This window comes from Chiloscyllium plagiosum, chromosome 12 (assembly GCF_004010195.1).
Source record: "Chiloscyllium plagiosum isolate BGI_BamShark_2017 chromosome 12, ASM401019v2, whole genome shotgun sequence".
Classification (NCBI taxonomy): domain Eukaryota; kingdom Metazoa; phylum Chordata; class Chondrichthyes; order Orectolobiformes; family Hemiscylliidae; genus Chiloscyllium; species Chiloscyllium plagiosum.
In genome coordinates, this window is record NC_057721.1 from 51,695,402 (window position 1) to 51,719,108 (window position 23,707).

The following is a 23,707-nucleotide window of genomic DNA, read 5'->3' on the forward strand; positions in this document are numbered from 1 at the left end:
AAGTATCCAAAATGGTATACTTGTTCTTGAGGGGAACGGCCGCAGGGGGTCCCTGCACTGGTTGCTTCCTCCCAGTCCCCCTCACTGTCACCCATCTATCTGCCATCTTTGGAGTTACTACTTCCCTAAAGCTCTGATCTATGACCCCCTCTGCCTCCCGAATGATCCTAAGTTCATCCAACTCCAGCTCCAGTTCCCTAGCACGGTCTTGGAGGAGCTGGAGATGGGTGCACTTCCTGCAAGTGTTATCAGCAGGGACGTCCATGGCATCCCTCACCTCAAACATGTTGCAAGAGGAACATTGCACTGTCTTCACTGCCATCCCTCTGAAAGTAACCTTTTATTAAAAAAACTGGGTCTAAAGTATACAACAAGCAAAATGCAGCACTTACCTACTTAGCACAACGGGTCTTATTATTTAGGTTAGAGGAGGAGGGCGGGTGGGAGACACTACCTCTGTAGTGCCTCGGGTTCTTCTCCTGCGCGCTTTTAAAGGGAAAAAAAACCTACCCGGCTGCCCCTCTGGTCTTCGTCACTTCCCCCTGCTGCTCCCGCTCTTTCTGTAAAGAGAGAAAAAAACACTGCTGCCCGCTACCGGTAAGTAATTTTAAAACAAACTGTCTTACCTTAGCGGCTGCTCACACTCCTCCTGAACTGGAGAATGGCCTATAAGACAATCTATTTTACTGAATTTGCCTTTGCTAAGAAAGTTATTAGAAAATTAATTTATGCATTATTCAATGGTTTTGACCAATCTTCAATTCATGTTTGGTACTTGATTTGGAGAATTTTCTTAGGAAGTTCTTTACTCAGTGAGTTGTTGGGATGGAAATATATTTGAAAGTGATCAATTTAGAGGGCTGCGGAGAATGGTTTCTCTTTCTAGAGCCAATAAAGGCATGATTGGTCCATTTAGCATAATGATAGTGCCACACAACATGATGGAAAGTATCCTCAATGTGAAGATAGAATTTCATCTCCACAAGGACTGTGCAGTGATCATCTTACTGATATTGTCATAGACAGATAAATTTACAACAGGTTGACTGGTGAGGATGAGGTCAAGTACAATATTTCCTTTAGCTGATTCCCTCACCACTTGCCGTAGACCCCATCTTGCAACTGTATCATAGAGTCATACAGCATGGAAATAGACCCTTCGGTCCAACCAGTCCATGCCAAATATAATCCCAAACTAAACTAGTCCCACCTGCCTGCTCCTGCCCATATCCCTCCAAACCTTTCCTCTTCACGTATCCAACCAAATGTCTTTTTAACATTTCCATCTCAGTCAATAACGGTGCTTCTAAGGCACTCTTGGTGATGGATATTGAGGGTCCCAACCCAGAGTACTTTCTGTGTCTTTGCCACCCTGAGTGTTTCCTCCAGTGGGAGGAAGTTGCAGGAGGGTTTCCTGACCCTGTATGTGGAAGGCCCAACAAGAGGGGAGGCTACACTGGATCTGGTGCTTGGTAATGAGGTATTTGATTGTGTTTGAGGTGTAATCAGGTGTTTGATTTAGTTGTAGGTGAGCACTTTGGAGAGAGTGACCATAATTCAGTTACATTTAGTTTAACGATGGAAAGGGATAGGTACATGCCACAGGACAAGAGTTATTGATGGGGCAAGGGCAATAATAATGCGATTAGGCAAGACGTAGGATCGTAGAATGAGGTAGCAAAATTCAGGGGATGGGACAATCGAAATGTGGAGCTGATTTAAGGAACAGGTATTGCGTGTCCTTGATAGGTATGTCCCTGTCAGGCAGGGAGGAAATGATAAGGTAAGGGAACCATGGTTTACTAGAGAAATTGCATCTCTTGTTAAGCAGAAGAAGGAGGCTTATGTGACAATGAGATGGTTCAGATAAGGTGATGGAAAGTTACACATTAGCTAGAAAGGATTTAAAGAGAGAGTTAAGAAGAGCAAAGCGAGGACATGAGCAGTCTTTAGGAGGTAGAATAAAGGAAAACCCTAAAGCTTTCTATAGCTATGTGAGGAATAAAAGGATAACTAGGGTAGGAATAAGGCCAGTCAAAGACAGAAGTGGGAAGTTGTGTGTGTATCCTGTGGAGATCAGAGAGGTGCTAAACGAATATTTCTCATTGGTTTTCACTCAGGAGAAGGAGAATATTGTAGAGGAGAAGAATGAGATATGAGATATTAGACTAGTAAGGATCGAGATTAGTATGGAAGAGGTGTTATCAATTCTTGAAGGAGTGCAAGTAGACAAATCCCCTGGACCGGCTGGATGGGATTTATCTGCGGATTCTCTGGGAAGCTGGTAGGAAGTGTTGGAGCCTTTGGCTTTGATCTTTGAGTCATCATTGTCTACAGATTTAGTACCAGAGGACTGGAGGACTGCAAATGTAGTGTCCTTGTTCAAGAAGGTAATGAGATGACCCAGGAAATTATAGACCAGTGAGCCTTACGTCTGTTGCAGGAAAAGTTTTGAAAAGGATTTTAAGGGATAGGATTTATAATCATCTAGCAAGCAACAATTTGAGTTCAGATAGTTAACATGGTTTCGTCAAGGGCAAATCATGTCTCACAAACCTCACTGAATTTTTTGAGAAGGTGACCAAGCATGTGGTTGAGGGCAGGGCAGATGATGTGGTGTACATGGACTTCAGTAAAGCCTTTGATAAGGTTCCACATGGTAGGCTTTTGGAGAAAGTTCAGAGGCATGGGATTAAGAGTGATTTAGCAGTTTGGATTAGAAACTGGTTTTCTGAAAGAAGGCGGTGAGTGGTGGTTGATGGAAAATATTCAGCCGGAGTCCAATGGTGTGCCACAAGGATCCGTTTTGTGACCATTGCTGTTTGTCATTTTTACAAGTGGCTTAGATGCAGGCATAGGTGGATGGCTTAGTAAGTTTGCATTTGATACAAAAGTCAGTGGAGTAGTGGATAGTGCGGAAGAGTGTTGTAGGTTGCAGGGGGACTTACATAAATTGCAGAATTGAGCTGAAGGTGGCAAATGGAGTTCAATGCAGATAAATGTGAGGTGATTCACTTTGGGAAGAATAACAGGAAGGCAGAGTACTGGGTCAATGGAAAGATTCTTGGTAGTGTGGATGTGCAGAGTGATCTTGGAGTCCGTGTACATAAATACCTGAATGTTGCCACAGAGGTTGATAGTGCTGTTAAGAAGGCATAAGATGTGTGTTATGTTTTATTGGTAGAGGGATTGAGTTCCAGAGCCGTAATGTCATGCTGCCCCTATACAAAACGCTAATGCGGCCGCACTTGGAATATTGTGTACAGTTCTGGTCACCCCATTACAGGAAGGATGTGGAAGCATTGGAAAAGGTGCAGAGGAGATTTACCAGGATGTTGCCTGGTCTGGAGGGAAGGTCGTATAAGGAAAGGCTGAGAGATTTGGGTCTGTTCTCATTGGTATGGATACGATAATTGGCTAATGGCAGGAAATAGCAAGTGTAGATAAGGGGTTCTTTTTCAAGTTGGTGACCTGTGACCAGTGAGATTCCACAGAGATCAGTGATGGGACTGCACTATACAGTATATATTAATGACCTTCAAAAAGGTCATTAATTTAGAGACAGATAGCTCAAAAATAGTTGGAAAGGCAGTTTGTGAGATGGATACAAGCAGTTTACTGAGAGGTGTTGCTAGGATATGTAAGTGGGCAAAAAGTTGGCAAATAGAATATAACATGAGAAAATGTTTAGTTAATCATTTTGGAAAGGAACAAAATATTATTTAAATAGCAAAAAAACTGCAGAAAGCTGCAACACAAAGAGACTTAGGAGTAATTGTGCACGAAACACGGAAAGCTAGCGCAGAGGTTCATCAGGTAATCAGGAAAATTAGTGGAATGTTTGCCTCTATTTCAAAGGGGTTAAATTATAAAACTAGGGAAGTCTTATTGCAACTGTACAAAATATTGCTGTGCCCAACAGAGACTGGTACTGTGAACAGTTTTGGTCCCTTTATTTAAGAAAAGATATTAGTTCATTGGAAACTGTTCAGAGGATACTCACTACACTTTAATCCCTGTATGGAGGGACTGATTTTGAGCATAGATTAAACAAGTTAGGACTCAACTCATTAGAATTTAGAAGAATGAGAGGTGATCTAATTTAAACATTCTGGATTTTTAGTGAGCATGCAGGACAAATGCTGAGAGGATGTTTCCACACATAAGACAGTCTAGAACAGAGGGCATAGTCTCAGAATTAAGGAGCGCCAATTTAACACTGAGATGAGGAGATTTTGAGACACCTTGCTCCAGACACCTGTAGGGACTGAGTCCTTGTTCTCATTTAAAGTTGAGATAGATAGATTCTTGATTAGTCGAGGAATCAAGGGCTATGGGGAAAGGGCATTAAGGTGGTTGTGAGGTGTGTTGGATCAACCATGATCCTATTAAATGGCAGAGCAGGATCGAGGGGCCAAATGGCCTACTCCTGTTCCTATTTCTTGTGGGTTCAGTTAGTAAGGAGGATTTTGCAGGACTGTTTTTTTTCCGCGTTGTGTTTCCCCATACCATAGTCAATGTTGATTCTTCTTTATTCATTCATGGGATAAGGACATTGCTGGTTAGACAGTGTTTATTGCCTGTCCTCAATTGCCCAGAGGGCAGTTAAGAGTCAACCACATTGCTGTAGGTCTGGAATCACATGTAGGCCAGACCAGGTAAGCAGTTCCTTCCCTAAAATAAATTGGTGAACCAGATGGGTTTTTCCCAACAATTGACAATGGATTCATGGTCATTATTAAACTCTTTATTCCAGAATATTTCTTGATTGAATTCAAATTCTACCATCTGTCATGTTGGGATTCAAACCCAGGTCTCCAGAACATTATCTGGGTCTGTGGATTAACAGTCCAGCAATAATACCATTAGGCCAATGCCTCTCCCTGGGGGATGAGTGTGGTGCTGGAAAAGCACAGCAGGTCAGGCAGAATCTGAGGAGCAGGAGAATTGACGTTTTGGGCAAAAGCCCTTCATCAGGAATGAGGCTCACAAGCATCTGTAGTCCTCACTTTCTCCCTGGGGGATGTCAGGCGATCCATCTTGTTTAATTCCTTTCTTTAAACTTTCTAGTGGTTGATCAGCAGAGTGGCTTGCTGAGTCATTTCAGAGAGCAGTTAAGAGTCCACCACATTGCTGTAGTTATGGAGTCACATGTAGACCAGACCAGATCTGTTTGGCAATTTCCTTCCCTGAATGGCATGAGTGAAGTAGTTGGGTTTTTCCAACAATTGACAATAATTCCATGTATTTTTAATTCTAGATTTCTATTGAATTCAGGTTCCCATATATTTCCTGGGTCTCTGGATTACTAGACCAGTGACAACACCATTAGGCCATTATATCCCCTTAAACTGAGATGAAGCAGCAATATCTGAATCATCAGTTCATCTCTTTTAATGTAACAATCAAAATACTGGAGGCAACTCACTTCTTCTTTGAAATAGCGTCATTGGATTCTTTATGTCTACTGGAGGGCAGATGGGCCCTGCACTAATACTTTGTACGAAAGCACCCTGATAGTGCAGCATTGTAGTCAATGTCAACTTAGGTTTTGAGATCAAAGTTTTAAAGTGTCACTGTGACTTACAATCCTCTCACTCAGACACTAGGGTACAAACAAATGAGTAATGCCTGACCCTTAGAGAAAACTCTAGCCACGTGAAACTTATACAGTTTAAGAGTGTGAAATTAACTGGACTTGTCCTTCAGTCACTGACATTTTCCTACTTAGACCACATATTTTATTAGACTGTCAATTTCACATGTTATGCTAAGTTTACTATCTTCTATGCAATTTAGAATTACTGCATAAAATGTATATGCATTGGAAACTGTTACTTTACATCATTAAAAGCTGCTGTAATAGATCCTGTGGTTTTCAAGTCACCAATCTGGTGAAGCATCGCATCACTAATGCAACATTTTTTTCAATTCACGTTTGACCAACAACATTTCATCAAAGCGTTTTCCACAGAAATGGTCTATGCTGTATGAAAGGAATATAACCGCTGATTTCTCTACAAATTTGTATTGATATTTTCAAACAAAAGTAAGATTACATTCCACAGAAGCCAAGGTAAGTTTGCAAAATGACAATAATATATGATTACACTTAGTAAAGTTATGAAAGGGACAAAAGCCGTAAACTAAATTGCACGACATTTCTGTATATATATTTGTACTAAAATATTTAAATTATTCATGATGGCTATTATCTTGCAAACTTTGTTTCTCAAGCAGCTGAAATAGTTTATACAATCTAGCTAGTTCCTTGATGTAGAATTTATCATGCATCTTCATGTAGTTAGATCTACACACTATAGTAGTAACGTGATGAGAATTTCCTGACAAGACAAAAGCTTTGAACAGGCTATGTGATAAAAGACAGCCTTTTAGTGAAAACAGCATCCACTTGTAATCTTAGTGTAACAATGTTTCTAGCAAAATGTTGATATGCTTACAACATTAATATTGTTATTTTCTCATTTATAAGAGCAGTAAACACTGTAACGTTAATATTGAGAGTAATGAAACAAATGACTGATAGTATCATGCACATTGACCTGGTTATTTAGAGAGTGGAGAGAGTGATCAAATTGGTTGGGATGCATAGTGCAGTAATATTGTGTGTTACAGAATTAGTAGTCCAGAAGCCTGGACTAATGATCCAGAGATCTGAGAACAAATCCCCCTTGGCAGCTAATTCAGTTAACATATATTCCTTCTGCTGCTGTCATAATGTACTTGCTGTATGCACCATTTTTAAGATGCATGGCAGTGACTCATCAAACCTTCTTTGGTGGCAGCCTCCAACTCTTGAACTTTGACTACTGAGAAGAGCAAGAGTACAGGTGTATAAGAACACCACGACTTGCAAGATCCTCTCCAAATCATACAGTATCCTGACTTGGAACTATGTCATCATCCCTAATTGTTGCTGGGTCAAGATTCTGAATCTCCCATTTCAGTAGTCTCTCAACTTGGCCTTCCACATACAGAGATTTGTGTACTTACAATTGCAATGTTACTGCTTCTCCCTTAAAATTGTACTGTAGTTAATATTGCCTCCTCCTTATTCATAGAAAAATGTACATTTCACAGTTGTTTGCAAAAAAATTTAATTGGTCATATATTTGCTCATTTTACCAGTCTATTTCTTCCTAAAACTTGATATCGTCTTCACTGTTTACTGCATTTCTCTGTTTACACTCATCACCCGATTTTGAAATTATGTCCTATGCTTCCAAGTCCAGATCATAAGTAGAGGTCAAGAATTACAGAAGTCCTAATATTGCCAATGAGGGAACATCACTGTGTACTTTCCCATTTTAAAAAAACTACAGAGATCCAAGATGGCAGCGACTCAGCAAGTCTGAGTCTATAGTGCTCCTCCCAAGACCTAGGCAAAGTGGGCCACCCGCCTCCACCACACTCACCAAATAATTTAAAATAGTTTTTACTTAATGTAATTAGCGGTTCAGTACTAAATTTAAACAATTCAGTCTCTTGTAAAAATGACTAGGGGGAAAGGAGCCTGCAGCTCTCAGCAGGCAGGAGCCCCTCCCCCACCCTCTCCAGCTGCAGCAGAGGTGTCCGCAGCTGCCCCGGGGACTTACCTACAGTGGTGAGCCTCGTGGAAATAATCTCTAAACTTGATGCGAAGATCGATGCTTTCATTGAAGAGTCCCGAAGTCGATGGAATTCATTCTCGGCCGCGCTACAAAAACACGGCCAAGACATCGAAGAAATTGAGTGCCGAGTCGGAAGGGCGGAGCTAAAGGCCACGACCTCCAAGGCCATCGCAGAATCGGCCGTGGATCGGGTCCGGACTCTCGAATCGCAAGTCTAGACCTTAGAGAATCACATTGACGACCTCGAGAATCGAGGTTGTCGAAAAATATTTGTTTGCTGGGTCTTCCTGAACGGGAAGAAGAAGGCCAGCTTACAGCGTTCCTTGAACAGTGGCTTCCACAGCTTTTAAATATGGAGGCTGGATCAGGCCAGGTAAGGGTGGAATGGGCCTACCGGGTTGCAATACGCGGGCCCGGCTTGAACCAGCACCCCCGCCTGGCCTATTCCGGCTGCAGAGCTATAAGGAGAGGCAGATGCTTTTGGAAGCCTCCAGAAATCTTGGAAAAGTTCCCCAAGCCATAACGTATAAAGGATCCAAGATTATGTTATTTCAGGACTTTTCCCCAGCTCTGGTCCGAAAGAGGAAGGCGTTTGATGAAGTGAAGAAGGCTTAAGGGATTTAAACATTCACTACTCCTTGCGCTACCCAGCTATGCTTGAGCCACGAAGGGTCCGTGTATAACTTCGGATCACCGGAGAAGGCCAAGGAACTTTTGGACTCTCTTAGATAAATTATAAGAGTTAATTGACGTTGTTTTGCCCTACCCCCACCCGGGTTTATCCCCCTTTTTTTTCCTTTCATTACCTTACTGTTTAATATTATCTCCAGGGGTGGGAAGAAGGGTTTATTTATTTATTCTTTACTTAGCAATTTTCTTTCCCCCTTTTTTTATATATATATATATATATAGGCCAGGGGGTCTAGTTAATGTAGATGGGGGGAAGGTGGCTACCTTATCCTATTTTATCTTTGTCCTTGGGAGCGGGGTTGTTTTCCCCTGTTATTTTGTATTACTATATTTAATTATTCTTTGCTGAGACTGTAATTTTATAGTCATATATGTTCATATATGGTATTAACATTACCAAATATATCCAGATGTTGGTGTGGCTTGGGGGGGGGGTGGAGGATAGGGTACTCACTGTTAGTTCTAGTTCAGCAGTATACTTGAATTTTCTTTATCCTATCGGAGGGTGCCTGGATCAAGGGCGGGGCACTGGTTGGGAGAGGTTATAATGGGTTTTTTGGAAAGGAAGTGATGCCCCCTGGGAATAAGGGGGAAGATCTCCATTTAAATACGTTTTATATTTTTTTATTTAGAAATAGTCTTCTTATTATATTGATCTGAATGTATTAAAGAGCTTTTATTTTTGTGAATTTTATATGCTCTATGCTCGGGATATTTTGGATAGGGTTTCTTCTCCCGGGGGGTCTCGGACTTGCCCGGTGATTATGGATAATCGGTCGATTAAATGATGCACCTGGAATGTCATGGGGAATAATTCACCAATCAAATGGTGGAGAATCTTATCAAACCCCAAGAAAGAAAGGATTGATATAGCTCTCCTATTGGACACATTTATTGGATAAAGAACACCTGAAATTACGACAGGGAAGAGATTATTTTCCATTCTCTCTTTCTATGCAAGGAAAAACATTTTGGTAAACTGGGTGGCTGAGGGCCCTCATGGACATTCGAGTTGGCACAGAATAATTATGGAATATACTCCCCCTGACTTCCTTACAAATATAGTGCACCAGGAGAAAAACCAAATTACTCCATAAAATATGGCAGCCCTTCTTGAATTACACAAATACAGATATCTCGGTCATCCTACAAGGGCCTTTATTTAATTGAGAGGGTGAACGTGGCTGGTCCGGGGCCCCTTGGGAGAGGAATCCCACATGAATACGGGTTTTGTTGTGATCTGATGTTAACACATTCCGAGCATGTATATCACTGCTCAATTTATGTGTTATCCATTGGGTTTTTTTTTTCTCTTGAATAATGTAAGAATTTTAATGATACACTCTGGTCAGTTGTAAGTTAGATGAGTAGTTAGTTGAGTTTTGTCTTTTTTTTCTCTTGGTATTTCTTTTTTCTTGTTTGATAGATTTTGGTTATTATTTATTTAAGATTTAACTGTATATCAATGTTTATATTTGGGGTTTTTTTTAGTTTTCTTTTGTAAACGTGTAAAAACATGTTAAATTTTCAATAAAAATATCAATTAAAAAAAACTACAATACAAGTGGTACCTGTCCTACCACTTGATCACCAGTACACTTTGCATTTTGTCACTTATCAAATTTTGTAGCCAAGATGTGTATATCCCATTTGTAACACGGGCTTTAATTTTTCTATAAATTCTTTCATATGATAATTTGTCAAATTTGTCATGTATAAGTGCACGTGCACAACATCACCTGCATTGCTTTTGTAAACAGTCCCATTAATGTTCCTGTTAGAGGAGGTCTGGAACCAAGAGACACAATCTCAGAGAAAGGAGCAGACCATTTAAGAGTGATGTCGAGAGGATTTTCTTCACTCAGAAAATGGCGAATCTCTGGAATTCTCTACTTCATGGGGCTGTGGAGGTTCAATCATTGAATATATCTAAAACTGAGATTGATAGGCTATTAAGGGATATAAGAATAGTGTGGAAAGTGCTGTTGAGGTAGATGATCAGTCTTGAATCAAAGATAAAAATCACACAACACCAGGTTATAGTCCAACAGGTTTAATTGGAAGCACTAGCTTTTGGAGTGCCATTCCTTCATCAGGTCACTTAACCTGTCAATATCCTTTTTGTGGACTCTCTTCTGTCATCTTCACCATTTGCCTTTCCACCTATTTTTGTATCATCTACAAAAGTGACTTTCATACATGAACCTCCCTGATCCACATCATTAGTACATATTGTAACAATTGTTTCATCAGCAATGACCTCTTGTCATCCTGAAAATGTCTCTATTATCTAACTCTCTGCCTTCTATTAGTTAACCAATCGTCTATTTAGATAGCCTGATGTTGGTACACTTTTCCAAAGCACTTTTTGGAAATCCAAAATTACATCTACAGATTCCCCTTTATCTATCCTGTTTGATATCTCAAAGAACTCTTAAATCTTTGCTCTAGCATGATATCTCCAACATGAAGCTATGCTGACTCTGCTTTATTATGTATTTCTAGATTATCTTCTATTATATCCTTCATATTAGACTCTTAACACCTAATTCCAAAGATGAATGATAAGTGAACTGGCAGCTTCCAGGACTTTCCAGGATCTAAGAATTGTTGGAAGATTACTGTCAGTGTATCCACGTTCTCTGTGGCTATACCCTATAAAGTCCTGGGAAGCATCCCATCAGGTCCAAGGGCTTCTTGGCTTTAAGCCCCATTCATTTCCCTTTCCCTCCAGTGAATATTTTGGCACTTATTTCTTTTTGCCCTTTTGTCTCTTGATTATTTAATCTTTTTGGAATGTTATTACTGTCTTCTACAATGAAGAATGATGCAAAGTTTTTATTTAACTTGTCTGCCATTTTCTGGTTCCACATTATTTCCTGGGAGGATCTCTTAGTGTGACATTACTCTTTCACTCAGCTTCATTGCATATGGTCAATTTAGATCGGTATGTCCCTTGCCAGTTGCACAATGTGTTGTCTGAAGAAACACTGACAAAAACATTCTCTAAACTCCTCTTCGAATATCACTCTTGCCAGTGTAATTGTCCCAGATTATATGAAGGTTGAAGATTCTCAAAATTATCACAGTGCATTGGAATGGTATGGTGGCTCAGTGGTTAGCCCTACTGTCTCACAGGGGACCTGGGTTCAATTCCACCTTCAGATGAAAATCTGTGTGGAGGTTGAACATTCTCCCTATGTATGTGCGGGCTTTCTAAGAGTGCTCCGCTTTTCTCCCACAGTCCAAAGATGTGCAGGTGGATTGGTCATGCTAAATTGCCAATAGAGTCGAGGGATGTGCAGGCTAGGTGCATTAGCCATGGAAAATGCAGAGTTATAAGTGTAGGCTGGGGAAGTGGGATGCTCTTCAGAGGTTCAGTGTGGACTCAATGGGCTGAATGGCCTGTTTCCACACATTAGGACATTAGGATTCTATGATTATTATTTCCAAGGCCTCATTCTCTAAGGCACTTATGTTCAGTTTGATCACTCTTTTCTATACATTTAAAGAATCCAGGATATTTGCTCTGGGGGGGAAGGGGGGTGGGGGTGGAAACAGGAGGATCCAGATTTTGTGGTCCACTTAGGCACCAATATAGACAGATCAAGAAAAGTGTTTCTGCACAGCCAATATGAGGAACGAGGCATCAAATTAAGAAGCAGAAGCTCAAAGGTTCATTGAATCTTTGGGTTCTTACCTGAACCACGTTCAAAGAAAGCGCAACTAAAAGACTGGAGTGGGAAAGTGCACAGTGGTCCATCAGGCACCAGTACCAATACTGGGAGAAGTGGGATCTGTCCTGGTGGCACAGTCTATACCTGAACCATATAGGGACAGGTGTGTTTGTGAACTGCATAACCAGTCATACAGAGTGTGATTTAAACTAAATTGTGAAGGTAATGGCCAAAATTTGGGAAGTTGTGGTGAATCACAAATCGGGGAAAATGCAACAGAGGAAGGAGACAGTGCAAGATAGCAGCTGATGACACATACCTCCCAGACCATCTCAACGCCTTCCATGCTTGCTTTGAGCACACTTTCGGTGGAGAGATAACACTTATTCTGACAAGTCCTGACAAACCTACCCCAACCGTCACCGCATCAGAGGTCAGATCAGTTTTCCTTCGTGTGAATCCAAAGAAAGCGATGGGACCAAACAGAGTACCAGGCTGTGCACTCAGAGCATGTGCAGATCAACTGGCAGAGGTCTTCTCAGACATGTTCAACCTCTCCCTGCAGTAGTCCACTATCCCTGGTTGTTTCAAGAGGGCCATCATCATCCCTGTGCCAAAGAAGGCTCATGCAGCATGTCTCAATGACTACGGCCCAGTGGCTCTAACTTCAGTGGTCATGAAGTGCTTCGAAAGGCTGGTCATGGCATTAATCAACTCCAGCCTCCCCACTACTCTTGACCCACTCCAATTTGCTTAGTGGACCATCAGATCTACGTTAGATGCCAAATCACTTGCCCTTCACTCCTCCCTAGAACATTTTGGCACCAAGAATAGCTACATAAGAATCCTACTCATTGACTACAGCCTTCAACACTATCATCCCCTCAAGACTGATTACTAAACTTAGTGATTTTGGACTAAGCCCCACTCTCTGCAACTGAATCCTCAGTCTCCTGACCCACAGGCCACAATCACTGAAGATTGGGGACAATATTTTATCCTCACTAACACTCAACACTGCAGCCACCCAAGGGTGCGTACTCAGCCCCCTATTGCACTCACTGTATACCCATGACAGCGTCGCCAAATACCAGACTAATGCCATTTACAAGTTCGCTGATGACACCACCATAGTCGGTTGAATCTCAGATGGCGACAAAACAGACTACGGACAGGAGGTGGAAGACCTGGAAAAATGGTGCACTGAGAACGACCTCACTATCAATGCCATCAAAACCAAGGAACTCATTACTGACTTTTGGCGGGATGTTACTCATGCCTCTCTACACATTAACAGCACAAAGGTGGAACAAGTGGAGAATGTCAAGCTCCTGGGAGTGGTCATCAACAACAAGCTTTCTTGGACTCTTCATGTGGACGCACTGGTTACAAAGGCCCAACAACGTCGCTTCTTCCTCAGGCAGCTGAGAAAATTTAGCATGATGGCAAATACCCTTGCTAACTTTTATAGGTGGCCATCGAGAGCATTCTGTCTGGATGTATCACTACCTGGTATGGTAACTGTACCATTCAAGATTGGAAACAGTTACATAGTGGTGAACTCGGCCCAGATAGCTTCAACAGGCACAAGTGGTTTACTCTTGTTTCTTATTTGTATGCTTGTATGTAACTGAACCATATCTTCTTTGTGCAATGTCTGCTTTACATTCCAGTTTTTGGTTCCAATCCAACGAGCCAATTATCTTTTCCATAAACTGAATTAGCCTTCCACTTGTTCAATATTTTTATGCCTGTTTTACCTTTTACTTTTCCATTAATCCTAAGCCAGTTTTTGTGATAATCTTCATTCCCCAAATGCTCTCCCACTGAAGAATACTGCAGTTATCCCATTTCATTTCTTAGAACTAGATCCAGCATTCTTTCCTTCCTCATTGCACTGGAAACATTCTGGGCTAGACTCTACATTATTAAACAAAACCTGACATAAATCTCATGGAAGGGGCTGTCTATGCCTGGCCAGCAGGCAGTAGTTTACTTTTTTTTAGGAGATAGTTTTTTAATTAGAATCTAGATTTTCATTCAACCTGTTCACACATGCTATGGCCCATATCTAAAGCAAGTGGGACTTGAATCCAGACATTCTGGCCTAGAGAGAGAGAGAGATACTAATCCTGCACCACAACTGCCCAAAATGACAATTGAATATGGTTTCATGGTCACGAATACACTTTTCAGTCCAGAATTTTTATTCACTGATTTCAAATGTCACCTTGTGTGATTTGGACCAGCATCCAAAGCACATTATCTGTGTGTCTGGATTCTTACAGCAACACTACGGCTAAGCCATCATCTTCCCCTTTTATTATTATGGGGGTGTCCAGGAGGAAATATTGGCTCACTGAGCTTCTGGACAATCTGAGTCCAGCAATTGTGTCACTTGCTAGTATCAATGGCTAGTGCTGGTTTCACAGGAACAGGGACGGGGAACCACAGATATATGTAAATCTGGGCAAGTCTTGAGATCTTATTGGGACTGTGATGGCAGGTCCCAGAAAGGGGACTGAGTGGGTGGTGTTGGAAACGTGCAAATGACACTCTCATCTGACTTGTTTGTACATTTCAAAATGGAGCTCCAGTATGTCTGGGTTTATTTCCATATATTACTTTACTGGCATTTCCCTCCAGGAAAGCAGTAGAGAAAGTTGATTGCATTTGGCAAAACTGTCAGGGTACATTTCCTATTGGTATAGGGAACATATGATGGAGGCAAGCCCCATATCTCAACATGTCACTGCCCAGCAGTCTGCACAGTTCATCCTGCCAGGCTGTATACTGGAAACAGTCTTCTCCCAATGCCTGTTATGTTGATGAGATGGAACTATTACTATGCATTAATTCCCTACTCAAGAACTTCAAAAGATGTGAGGCTCATCTGCACCTCCCTCTCTGTCCAGAAAATCATGGTGAGAATGTGAGTAGCAAGGCCAGAACTGTGACTGCTTTCCTGTCATTGGACATTACAAGGATCTTGCCAGCGTTGGAGAATTTGAGCAATAGGGCAAGGCTGAACAGGCTGGGGCTGTTCTCCCTGGAACATCGGAGGCTGAGGGGTGACCTCATAGAGGTTTACAAAAGTATGAGAGGCATGGATAGAGTAAATAGGCAAAGTCTTTTCCCTGATGTCAGGGAGTCCGGAACTAAAGGGAAAAGGTTTATGGTGACAGGGACAGATATAAAAGAGACCTATGGGGCAACCTTTTCACACATATGTGCAGGTTAGGTGAATTGGCCATGCTAAATTGCCCGTAGTGCTGGGTAAGGGATAAATGTAGGGATATGGGTGGGTTACGCTTCGGCAGGTCGGTGTGGACTTGTTGGGCCGAAGGGCCTGTTTCCACACTGTAATGTAATCTAATCTAATTTAAGAAGGTGATATGGGTATGGAATGAGCTGCCAGAGGAAGTGGCAGCGGCTGGAACAATTGCAACATTTAGGAGCCATATAGTTGGGTATATGAATAAGAATGGGCTGGGTGCTGGCAGGTGGGACTAGATTGGGTTGGGATATCTTTCCCGCATGGACGGGTTGGACCAAAGGGTCTGTTTCCATGCTGTACATCTCTATGATTCTGTAAACCTCTACCACCCTATCTACCCCTGTTAGAACGCTCCCTATCTCTGTCAGCTTCTTCAGTCCCTTACACCACAATCACTAAATTCTCCAGTAGATACTAACTTCGTTTATCGCTGTAAACACCGACAGTCCTGTCTAACCCTGTATGCTCCATGTACCAACACAACCCTCCAAGTCTGCCTATGGAATTATTCAGGATGTGACAAAGCACGTTGATGGATCATTCGGAAATTAAGGAGGCATGGGATAAAGGAAACTATGGCTGTCTGGATACAGAATTGCCTTGCCAATAGAAGACTGAGGGTGATAGTAGATGGAAAGCATTCAGCCTGGAGCTCGGTGACCAGTGGTGTTCCATAGGGATCTGTTCCGGGACTTCTGCTCTTCGTGTTTTTTTTAATGACTTGAATGTGGATGTGGAAGAGTAGTTTAGTAAATTTGCTCATGACTCAAATACTAGCGTAGTGGTGGATAGTGTGGAGTGCTGTTGCAGGTTGCAACAGTACATTGGTAGGATGCAGAATGGGCTGATAAGTGGCAGATGAAAATTAATCTGGGAAAGTGTGACGTGATTCATTTGGAAGCAGAAAACAAGTTTAAGGGCAGAATTTTTGGTAGTATGTAGGAACAGATAGATCTTGGAATCCACGTCCATAAATCACTCAAAGTTGCCATCCAAGGTGAGAGGTTGGCTGTCATTAGCTGAGAGACTGCTGTTAAGAACCATGAGGTTTTGCTGCAGCTCGATGGAGCCCTGGTAGACCACAGTAAGAATATTGCATTCAGTTTTGTTCCTCACATTACTGGAAGGATGTGGAAGACTTAGAGAGGGTACAGAGGAGATTTACCAGTATGCTGCATGGACGAGATTACACTTCTTATGAAGAAAGCTAAAGGGAGCTAAGTCTTTTTTCTCATTGGAGGGAAGAAGGGTGAGAAGCAATTTGTCAGAGGTGAACAAGATGATGAAAGGTATACATAGAGTGAATAGTGAGTGATTTGTTTTTCCCATGGCAGAAATGACTATCATATGTGCATATAATTTTAAGGAGAATGACCGAAGATTAATTGGAGATTTCAGACTTCAGTTCATTTCACAGAGTGGTGGTTGGGTAGAATGGTGGTTAAGGATGTGTGGCTTGGAAAAGTAAGCTTCAAGGCAAGGGCGTAATTGATATGTGGAGCTTGTTCAAGGAGCAACTATTGAGTGTTCTTGATAAGTATGTACCCATCAGGCAGGGAGGAAAGGGTCGTGTGAGGGAGCTGTCATGATGCAGTTGTATAAGACTCTGGTGCGGCCGCATCTGGAATATTGTGTGCAGTTTTGGTTGCCATACTATAGGAAGGATGTGGAGGCACTGGAACGGGTGCAGAGGAGGTTTACCAGGATGTTGCCTGGTATGGAAGGAAGATCGTATGAGGAAAGACTGAGACACTTGGGGCTGTTTTCATTAGAGAAAAGAAGGTTTAGGGGTGACTTGATTGAGGTGTACAAGATGATTAGGGGGTTAGATAGGGTTGACAGTGTGAACCTTTTCCCGCGTATGGAGTCGGGTATTACAAGAGGGCATAGCTATAAATTAAGGTGGGGGGGGTAGATATAGGACTGAAGTTGGGGTAGGTTCTTCACTCAGCGAGTCGTAGGTTCATGGAATGCCCTGCCAGTAGCAGTGGTGGACTCTCCCTCTTTATGGGCATTTAAGCGGGCATTGGATAGGTATATGGAGGATAGTGGGTTAGTATAGGTTAGGTGGGCTTGGATCGGCACAACATCGAGGGCCAGGCTATCAGTACTGCTCTGTATTCTTCTATGTTCGAATCCCTATGTCTCCCTTGGAGGATGTTCACCTAAAGATCCAAGGCTGAATGTCCTTGACCGCTGAAGTGATCCCCCACTGGGAGGGGATAGACAATGTTGTCTATCATATGTTGCAGGCAACTATGTCCAAAGGCATGGTATACTGGCAAAACTACCTAGATGCTACAACAATGGATTAATGGACACTGCGCAACAATCGCCAGACAGGGATGTTCATGAGTTCATGTCACAGATGACCCCACCACACTGTACACACTCACACACCAGTACACATATACACTAATTCGCACATAGACCCACTCTCATCCACATGCTGTCTCTCTAACACACACACAAACTCTCACTCATGCGCAAACCCTCTTATAGGCATATACTCTGTCACACTCATGCACACACTCTCTCAAGCATGCTCACACACACACACGGACATGCACACACACACACACAAACATCAATGGGATGAATTTGCATTTGCAGATTTGTTTTTGCAGATATATTCTATTTTGTTCAAAAAGTACACAATCCCTAGGCAGTCAGTCAACATGACATTTTATAAATTCCTATTTTGGAAATAAAATCAGTCTGACTCCAGGTTGGGATACAGACAGACTTGCATCCTCATTCTAAGTGATTAAAGATTGAATAGTCATCCAGGTTTATCTAATACATCGTATCAGTTGTATGACACTTTGATCTTTTAATTATAAATTCTGTGTCTTATGTATTCTGCCTCACGAGATACCTGATGAAGGAGCAGCACTGCGAAGGTTTGTTGGACTATAACCTGGTGTTCTATGATTTTTAACAGGATATCAAAACAGCTATGCTGTGAAACTTTTGGGGGTAGAATTGTAATCCAAATCCTTATTATCAGCAGGGGATAAGGGCACGGAACATCCATGGATAACACAAATATATGGCTAATGTAATAACAGAAATCCCTTGTCCACTCTGAAGGACCACACAATCTTTTGGCACCTGTCAATTAGAAAAAAGAAAATTGGGTCTTGGGCTAATTTTGGTAGCATGCAAATACGCTGCTAGTGAATCTGTGCATGATTGTGGGTGAGTGGATCATATTTTTGACTTTATTGCCATCAAACTGGGGAGGCGTAGGCCTAGTCATGTTAGTGCTAGACTGTTCATCCAGAAACCCGCTTAATGTTCTGGGGAACTGGGTTTGAATCCCACCACGATAGATGGTGGAATTTGAATTCAGTCAAATCTGGAATTAAAAATTTACTGATGACTATGAATCCATTGTCAATTGTCAGGAAAAACCCAATTCATTCACTAAAAACTACCATCTTTCACTGGTGTGCCTGCAAGTGACTCCAGACCCACAGGCAATGTGGTTGACTCTTAACTCCCTCTTGGCAATTAGACATCATCAATCAATGCTAGCCAGCAACACCCTCATCCCATAAATGAATATTTAAAAGAGGGCAAAGATTGGATCTAGTTTGATTGTGAAGTTCATTATGTTGAAGTAGTGAACTGGAGTTACACATGATGGACACGCAACGCACTGGGAGATGGTCAGCATCAATAGAACTATAGCCCACAAATAAGAATTCAGAACCTTTACAACAAAATAAAATTGAAAACAAAACTCACTAAATAAGCAGAATATTTGCTGATGTTCCCTGATCATTTCTCAAAGAAAGCAGAAGTAACTAAAAGTTCAGTTTGTGGACATTATATTAAACTATTTTCATCACTGATCAGGTAATAAATTTAAGATTTAGTGTGCAGCATAAGCAAGACGAAGAAATTAATTGAGTTATTTATATTGTTTTGCTCTTCTGCCTGTAACAGGTAACTGTTACGTTATGGGTGTTACTCTCTCAGTGAACATTGCTCATCCCTAACTGTCCTTGACAAGGTGGTGGTGAGCTACCTTCTTGAATTACTGCAGTCCATTTAACATAGATACACCAATAGTGCTATTTGAAAGGAATTTACACAACTTTGACCCAGCAACACTGAAGGAATGGTGAGAAAGTTCCAAGTCAGGATGGTGTGTGGCTTATTGGGAAACTTGCAGGTGGTGGTATTTCTGTGAAACTCCTGCATCTGTTTTTCTGAGTGGTAAAGGTCATGGGTTTTGAAGGTGGTATCAAAGGAGTCTTGGTGAATTGCTGCATTGCATTTAAAGATGGTATTTGCTCCTGCTACAGTGTACTAGAAGTGAAGGAAATACATATTAAAAGTCATGACAATGGTAGCAAACAAGGGAGATGCTTTGTCTTGGGTGATATTTCGATTCTTAAGTATTGTTAGAACTGCTCTCATTCAGGTGAGTAGAGTCTATTCCATTACATACCTCATTTGTACCTTGATGATTATGGACATGCTTTGGGGAGACATGAGATGAGTTACTCGACCCAGATTTTCTAGCCTTCGATGTATAATGCGGCTATAATATATACATGTGGCTAGTTCAGTTCAGTTCTGGTCAATGGTTGATATCAGGGGATTCAGCAGTGCTAATGCTGTTGAACATCAAGGTGAATAGGATAGATGTTGTAACAAGATGTCTCCTATTGCAAGTGGTCATTGCCTGATACTTTTGTGGCGTGAATGTTACTTGCCAGTTATCAGCCCAAACCTGGATGTTGTCAATGTCTTGTTGCATATGGGTACAGGTTGCTGAATGTTGTGCATTATTCAGTGAAAATTCCCATTTCCATCTTTATGATGGAGAGAAGGCCACTTGATGAAGCGAGAGGTGATTGGGCCAAGGAGAGTACCCTCAAGATCCTATGCAATGATGTCCTTGGACTGAACTGATTGACCTCCAATGACTACAACCATCTTACTTTGCAGTAGGTATGACTCTAGTCAATGGAGAAATTTAATCGTGGTTCACTTTGCTTCTAGTTTTGTTAAGGTTGCTTGATATCACCCTCAGTCAAATGCTACATTGATGTCAAGGGTAGTCATTCTCATCTCACCACAGTTCAGCTTTTTGATCTATGTTTGAACCAAGGCTGGATAACCAAGGCTTCCGGCAGTCCTGTTGTGTGTGCTTCCTGCGCAGAGGAGTCGGGTTGTAACAATCCATATGTACAACTCTCACGTCCCAGCAGCGGATGTTCTGACCTTCCTGAGAAGATACGTCCAGGTCGAGGGAGAGAGTACCGATGTGGTCGATCCTTTCGGGATCTGGATCAGCAAACGACAAGTCAGGGTAACCCTGAGGGTCAATGCCTGTGGGAACATTCTCCACCCACCCTCCAGCTTTGCCATCGGAGGAAGCAGAGGTTACCTGACATACGCAGGGCAGCCGAACGTGTGCCGAACCTGCGGGAGGTCAGGCCACATGGCGGCGGATTGTAAGGTGACCGTCTGTCGAAACTGCAAGCAGGAAGGCCACCCGACCAAGGAATGTAAGGAGGCCAAGAACTGTAATCTGTGTGGAGAGGCGGGCCACATGTACAAGGCCTGCCCAAGACGAGTGGCCGCCACCTACGCACAGATGGCCGGAGGTGGCAACACGAGCCGTGGACCGCCTAAGACCAGCAAGATGCCACAAAACAGCACGGGAACGGTGTCTGGAGGCACCCAGAAGGAAGGGCAGGCTGTAGCGGAGCAGACAGCAGACGGCGGGGAGGTGCAGCAGCCGATCCAAGCTCCTTCAAGACAGACGGAGGAAATGGAAGAGGAGGGAACAAAGGAGGTAGAGGATTGGATTACTGTCAAACGTAGGAAGAGGAAACCTCACAAGGCCCACAAAGCCACCCAGTGAAGGGGGAAGTGACACCTACACGACGAGGATACAGGCAGCTCTTCCGATGGTGAGGACGGCGCAAGGAGGGTCGTCACCAGAGGAAGAGACAGAGCGCCGCGGGGAAAAAGGAGGGCAGCACCGCCCAAACAGGAAAAGACAATCCCTCTGCGGGGATGGGTAAAGGCCTCCCCCAAGCTGGTGAGAACCAAGAGGTACCCACCGGTCCACAGCTCCCTGTAACTGAGAGCAGCGGTCCTGTGACAGCCCCGCTGTCAGATGGAGAACTGGACCATGCGGACCCTGGGCCCGACCCGAAGACACCAGAGCGGGGAAATGGCCCCAGCGTGGAGCTGGACAGCTACCTCAGCCCTGGGAGGGTCCAGCAGTTTGCTGTCACCACGGGACTGCACACAGCTACGCCAGAGAGGCAAGACCAGCAGCAAATGGACACTGGTATATTTGTAAACTGTTAAAATGGGGATAAGAATTGCCAACATCAATGTGCGTAGCATCAAATCGGTTACGCAATGTGTATCTACAATGGCCCTACTAGCCAACGTTAAAGCCGATGTCCTGTTTCTGCAGGAATGTGGGATACCGCACCTCAGCAGCTACAGGAGATGGTCGAGCTTGTGGGCCCATGGACCGTCAGTTTGGTCGGGGGGCAATGATAGCCGCGCCCCCGGCCTGGGTACCCTGTTGCGAGGAGGCAACGTCACCATCTCCGAGGTTAATGAGGTGGTGGGCGGGTGCTTCCTTGTCACCGACGTCATGTACAGGAATGCTCTCCTGAGACTGATTAATGTGTACGCCCCAGTGGGTAAGAGGGAACGGTTGGCCGTCCTGCAGCAGCTTCTACTATTGCTGACTACGTCCAGGCCGGTCATTCTGGCTGGAGACTTCAACTGTATCATTGATGCAGATGGACGATCCGGCGGGGGGGACAGTAAACTGGACGCCACGTCCAGAGCCCTGATGGACACGGTAAAAGATGCCAAGCTGCACGATGTCTTCAGCACCCCTGCAGACGGAGCGCAGCATCGATACACCTGGTCACGGGCAGACGGGTCTATCCGCTCAATGATAGATTACCTGTTTGTGTCCCGAACGATCTCGGTCAGATCCACCGACGTCAAGCCGGTGTTCTTCTCTGACCACTGCCTCCTGCTGGCCGACTGTCACTTACACGACGAGCAGCGGGCTAGTAAGGGAACGTGGAAGCTGAACACAAAGCTGTTGACCCCAGGAACATTGAGGAGCTCAAGAGTGACTATGCAGGTTGGAGAACCGTGAAGGCCCTCTTTGAGTCCCCAGCGGACTGGTGGGAAACAGTAAAAGGGAACATCAAGAGGTTCTTCATCCTCAAAGGTGTTCAGCGGGCGGGAAAAACTGTCCCAGCTCCAGGAAAATATGAGGAACTTGCACCTGCTGCAGACATTGGGGGTCGATGTCACAGAGGTCCTCCAGGAGTGAAGGGCCAGCAAGCCTCGCTCTTTGCCTCGGAGGCTTCCAAGATAATTTTCCGGTCCAGGGTCCGCTCGGTGGAGCAGGACAAGACGTGCTCACGTTTCTTCTTCCAGAAGGTGCACAAAGAGAGGTCCGTGCTCAGCAGCCTGAAGGAAGAAGATGGCTCGATAACGTCATCTCAGGCTGACGTCATGAGGATCAGTAAATCCTTCTATGCCAGTCTGTATGACGCGAAGCCGACCGACAGCGCGGCCTCCCAGTCATTCCTGTCCTCTATCACGGAGGTCTTAGACACAAAACACGCGCGAGGCTGGACCAGCCGCCATCTCTGGATGAGCTGACCAAGGCCCTCGAGTCCTTCGAAAAGAATAAAACTCCCAGAAACGACGGCTTACCAGTCGAGCTCTATTCTGCTCTGTGAGACTTGATTGGCCAGGACCTGCTGGAGGTGTATGTCAGTATGCTTCAGGCAGGTACCATGAGTGAATCCATGAGGAAAGGCATCATCACCCTCGTCTAAAAGTGGAAGGGGGAGAGGGAGGAACTCAAAAATTGGAGACCAATCTCACTGTTGAATGCGGATTACAAAATTCTGTCAAAGGTAATCGCCAACCGGGTCAGGTCTGCTCTGGGGTCGGTGATTCACCCTGACCAAACCTGTGCTGTGCCGGGCAGGAAGATCGCTGAGAGTCTCTCACTCCTCAGGGATACGATCGCCTACGTGCAGGACAGAGGGTTGGACACCTGCCTGATCAGCCTGGACCAGGAGAAAGCCTGAAACAGGATATCACACAGGTATATGAGAGATGTTCTCTCCAAAATGGGCTTTGGGGAGGGAATCTGCAATTGGATCAGAATGCTCTACACCAACATTGTCAGTGCAGTCTCAACCAATGGGTGGGAATCAGATAGCTTCCCAATGAGATCTGGAGTCAGGCAGGGCTGCCCCCTCTCTCCTGCCTTGTTTGTGTGCTGCATACAGCCATTTGCCGAGTCCATCAGGATGGATGCGAGCCTGAGAGGGGTGACTATTCCTGGCAGTGGGGGCCTGCAGGTTAAGGCCTCCCTGTACATGGATGACGCCGCCGTTTTCTGC

The 23,707-nt window shown here is 43.6% G+C and overlaps 1 protein-coding gene across 1 annotated transcript in view; it reads left to right on the forward strand.

Annotated features, from left to right (window-relative positions):
* The first annotated feature begins 5,991 nt into the window (after positions 1 to 5,991).
* The window catches only part of si:ch73-264p11.1 (uncharacterized protein LOC100000923 homolog), a 66,739-nt gene continuing 49,023 nt past the window's right edge, over positions 5,992 to 23,707 (forward strand). The window contains exon 1 of the mRNA XM_043701065.1: positions 5,992 to 6,076. The gene's annotated coding sequence lies outside the window, so the exon portion shown is untranslated. The remainder of the gene's footprint in view (positions 6,077 to 23,707) is intronic.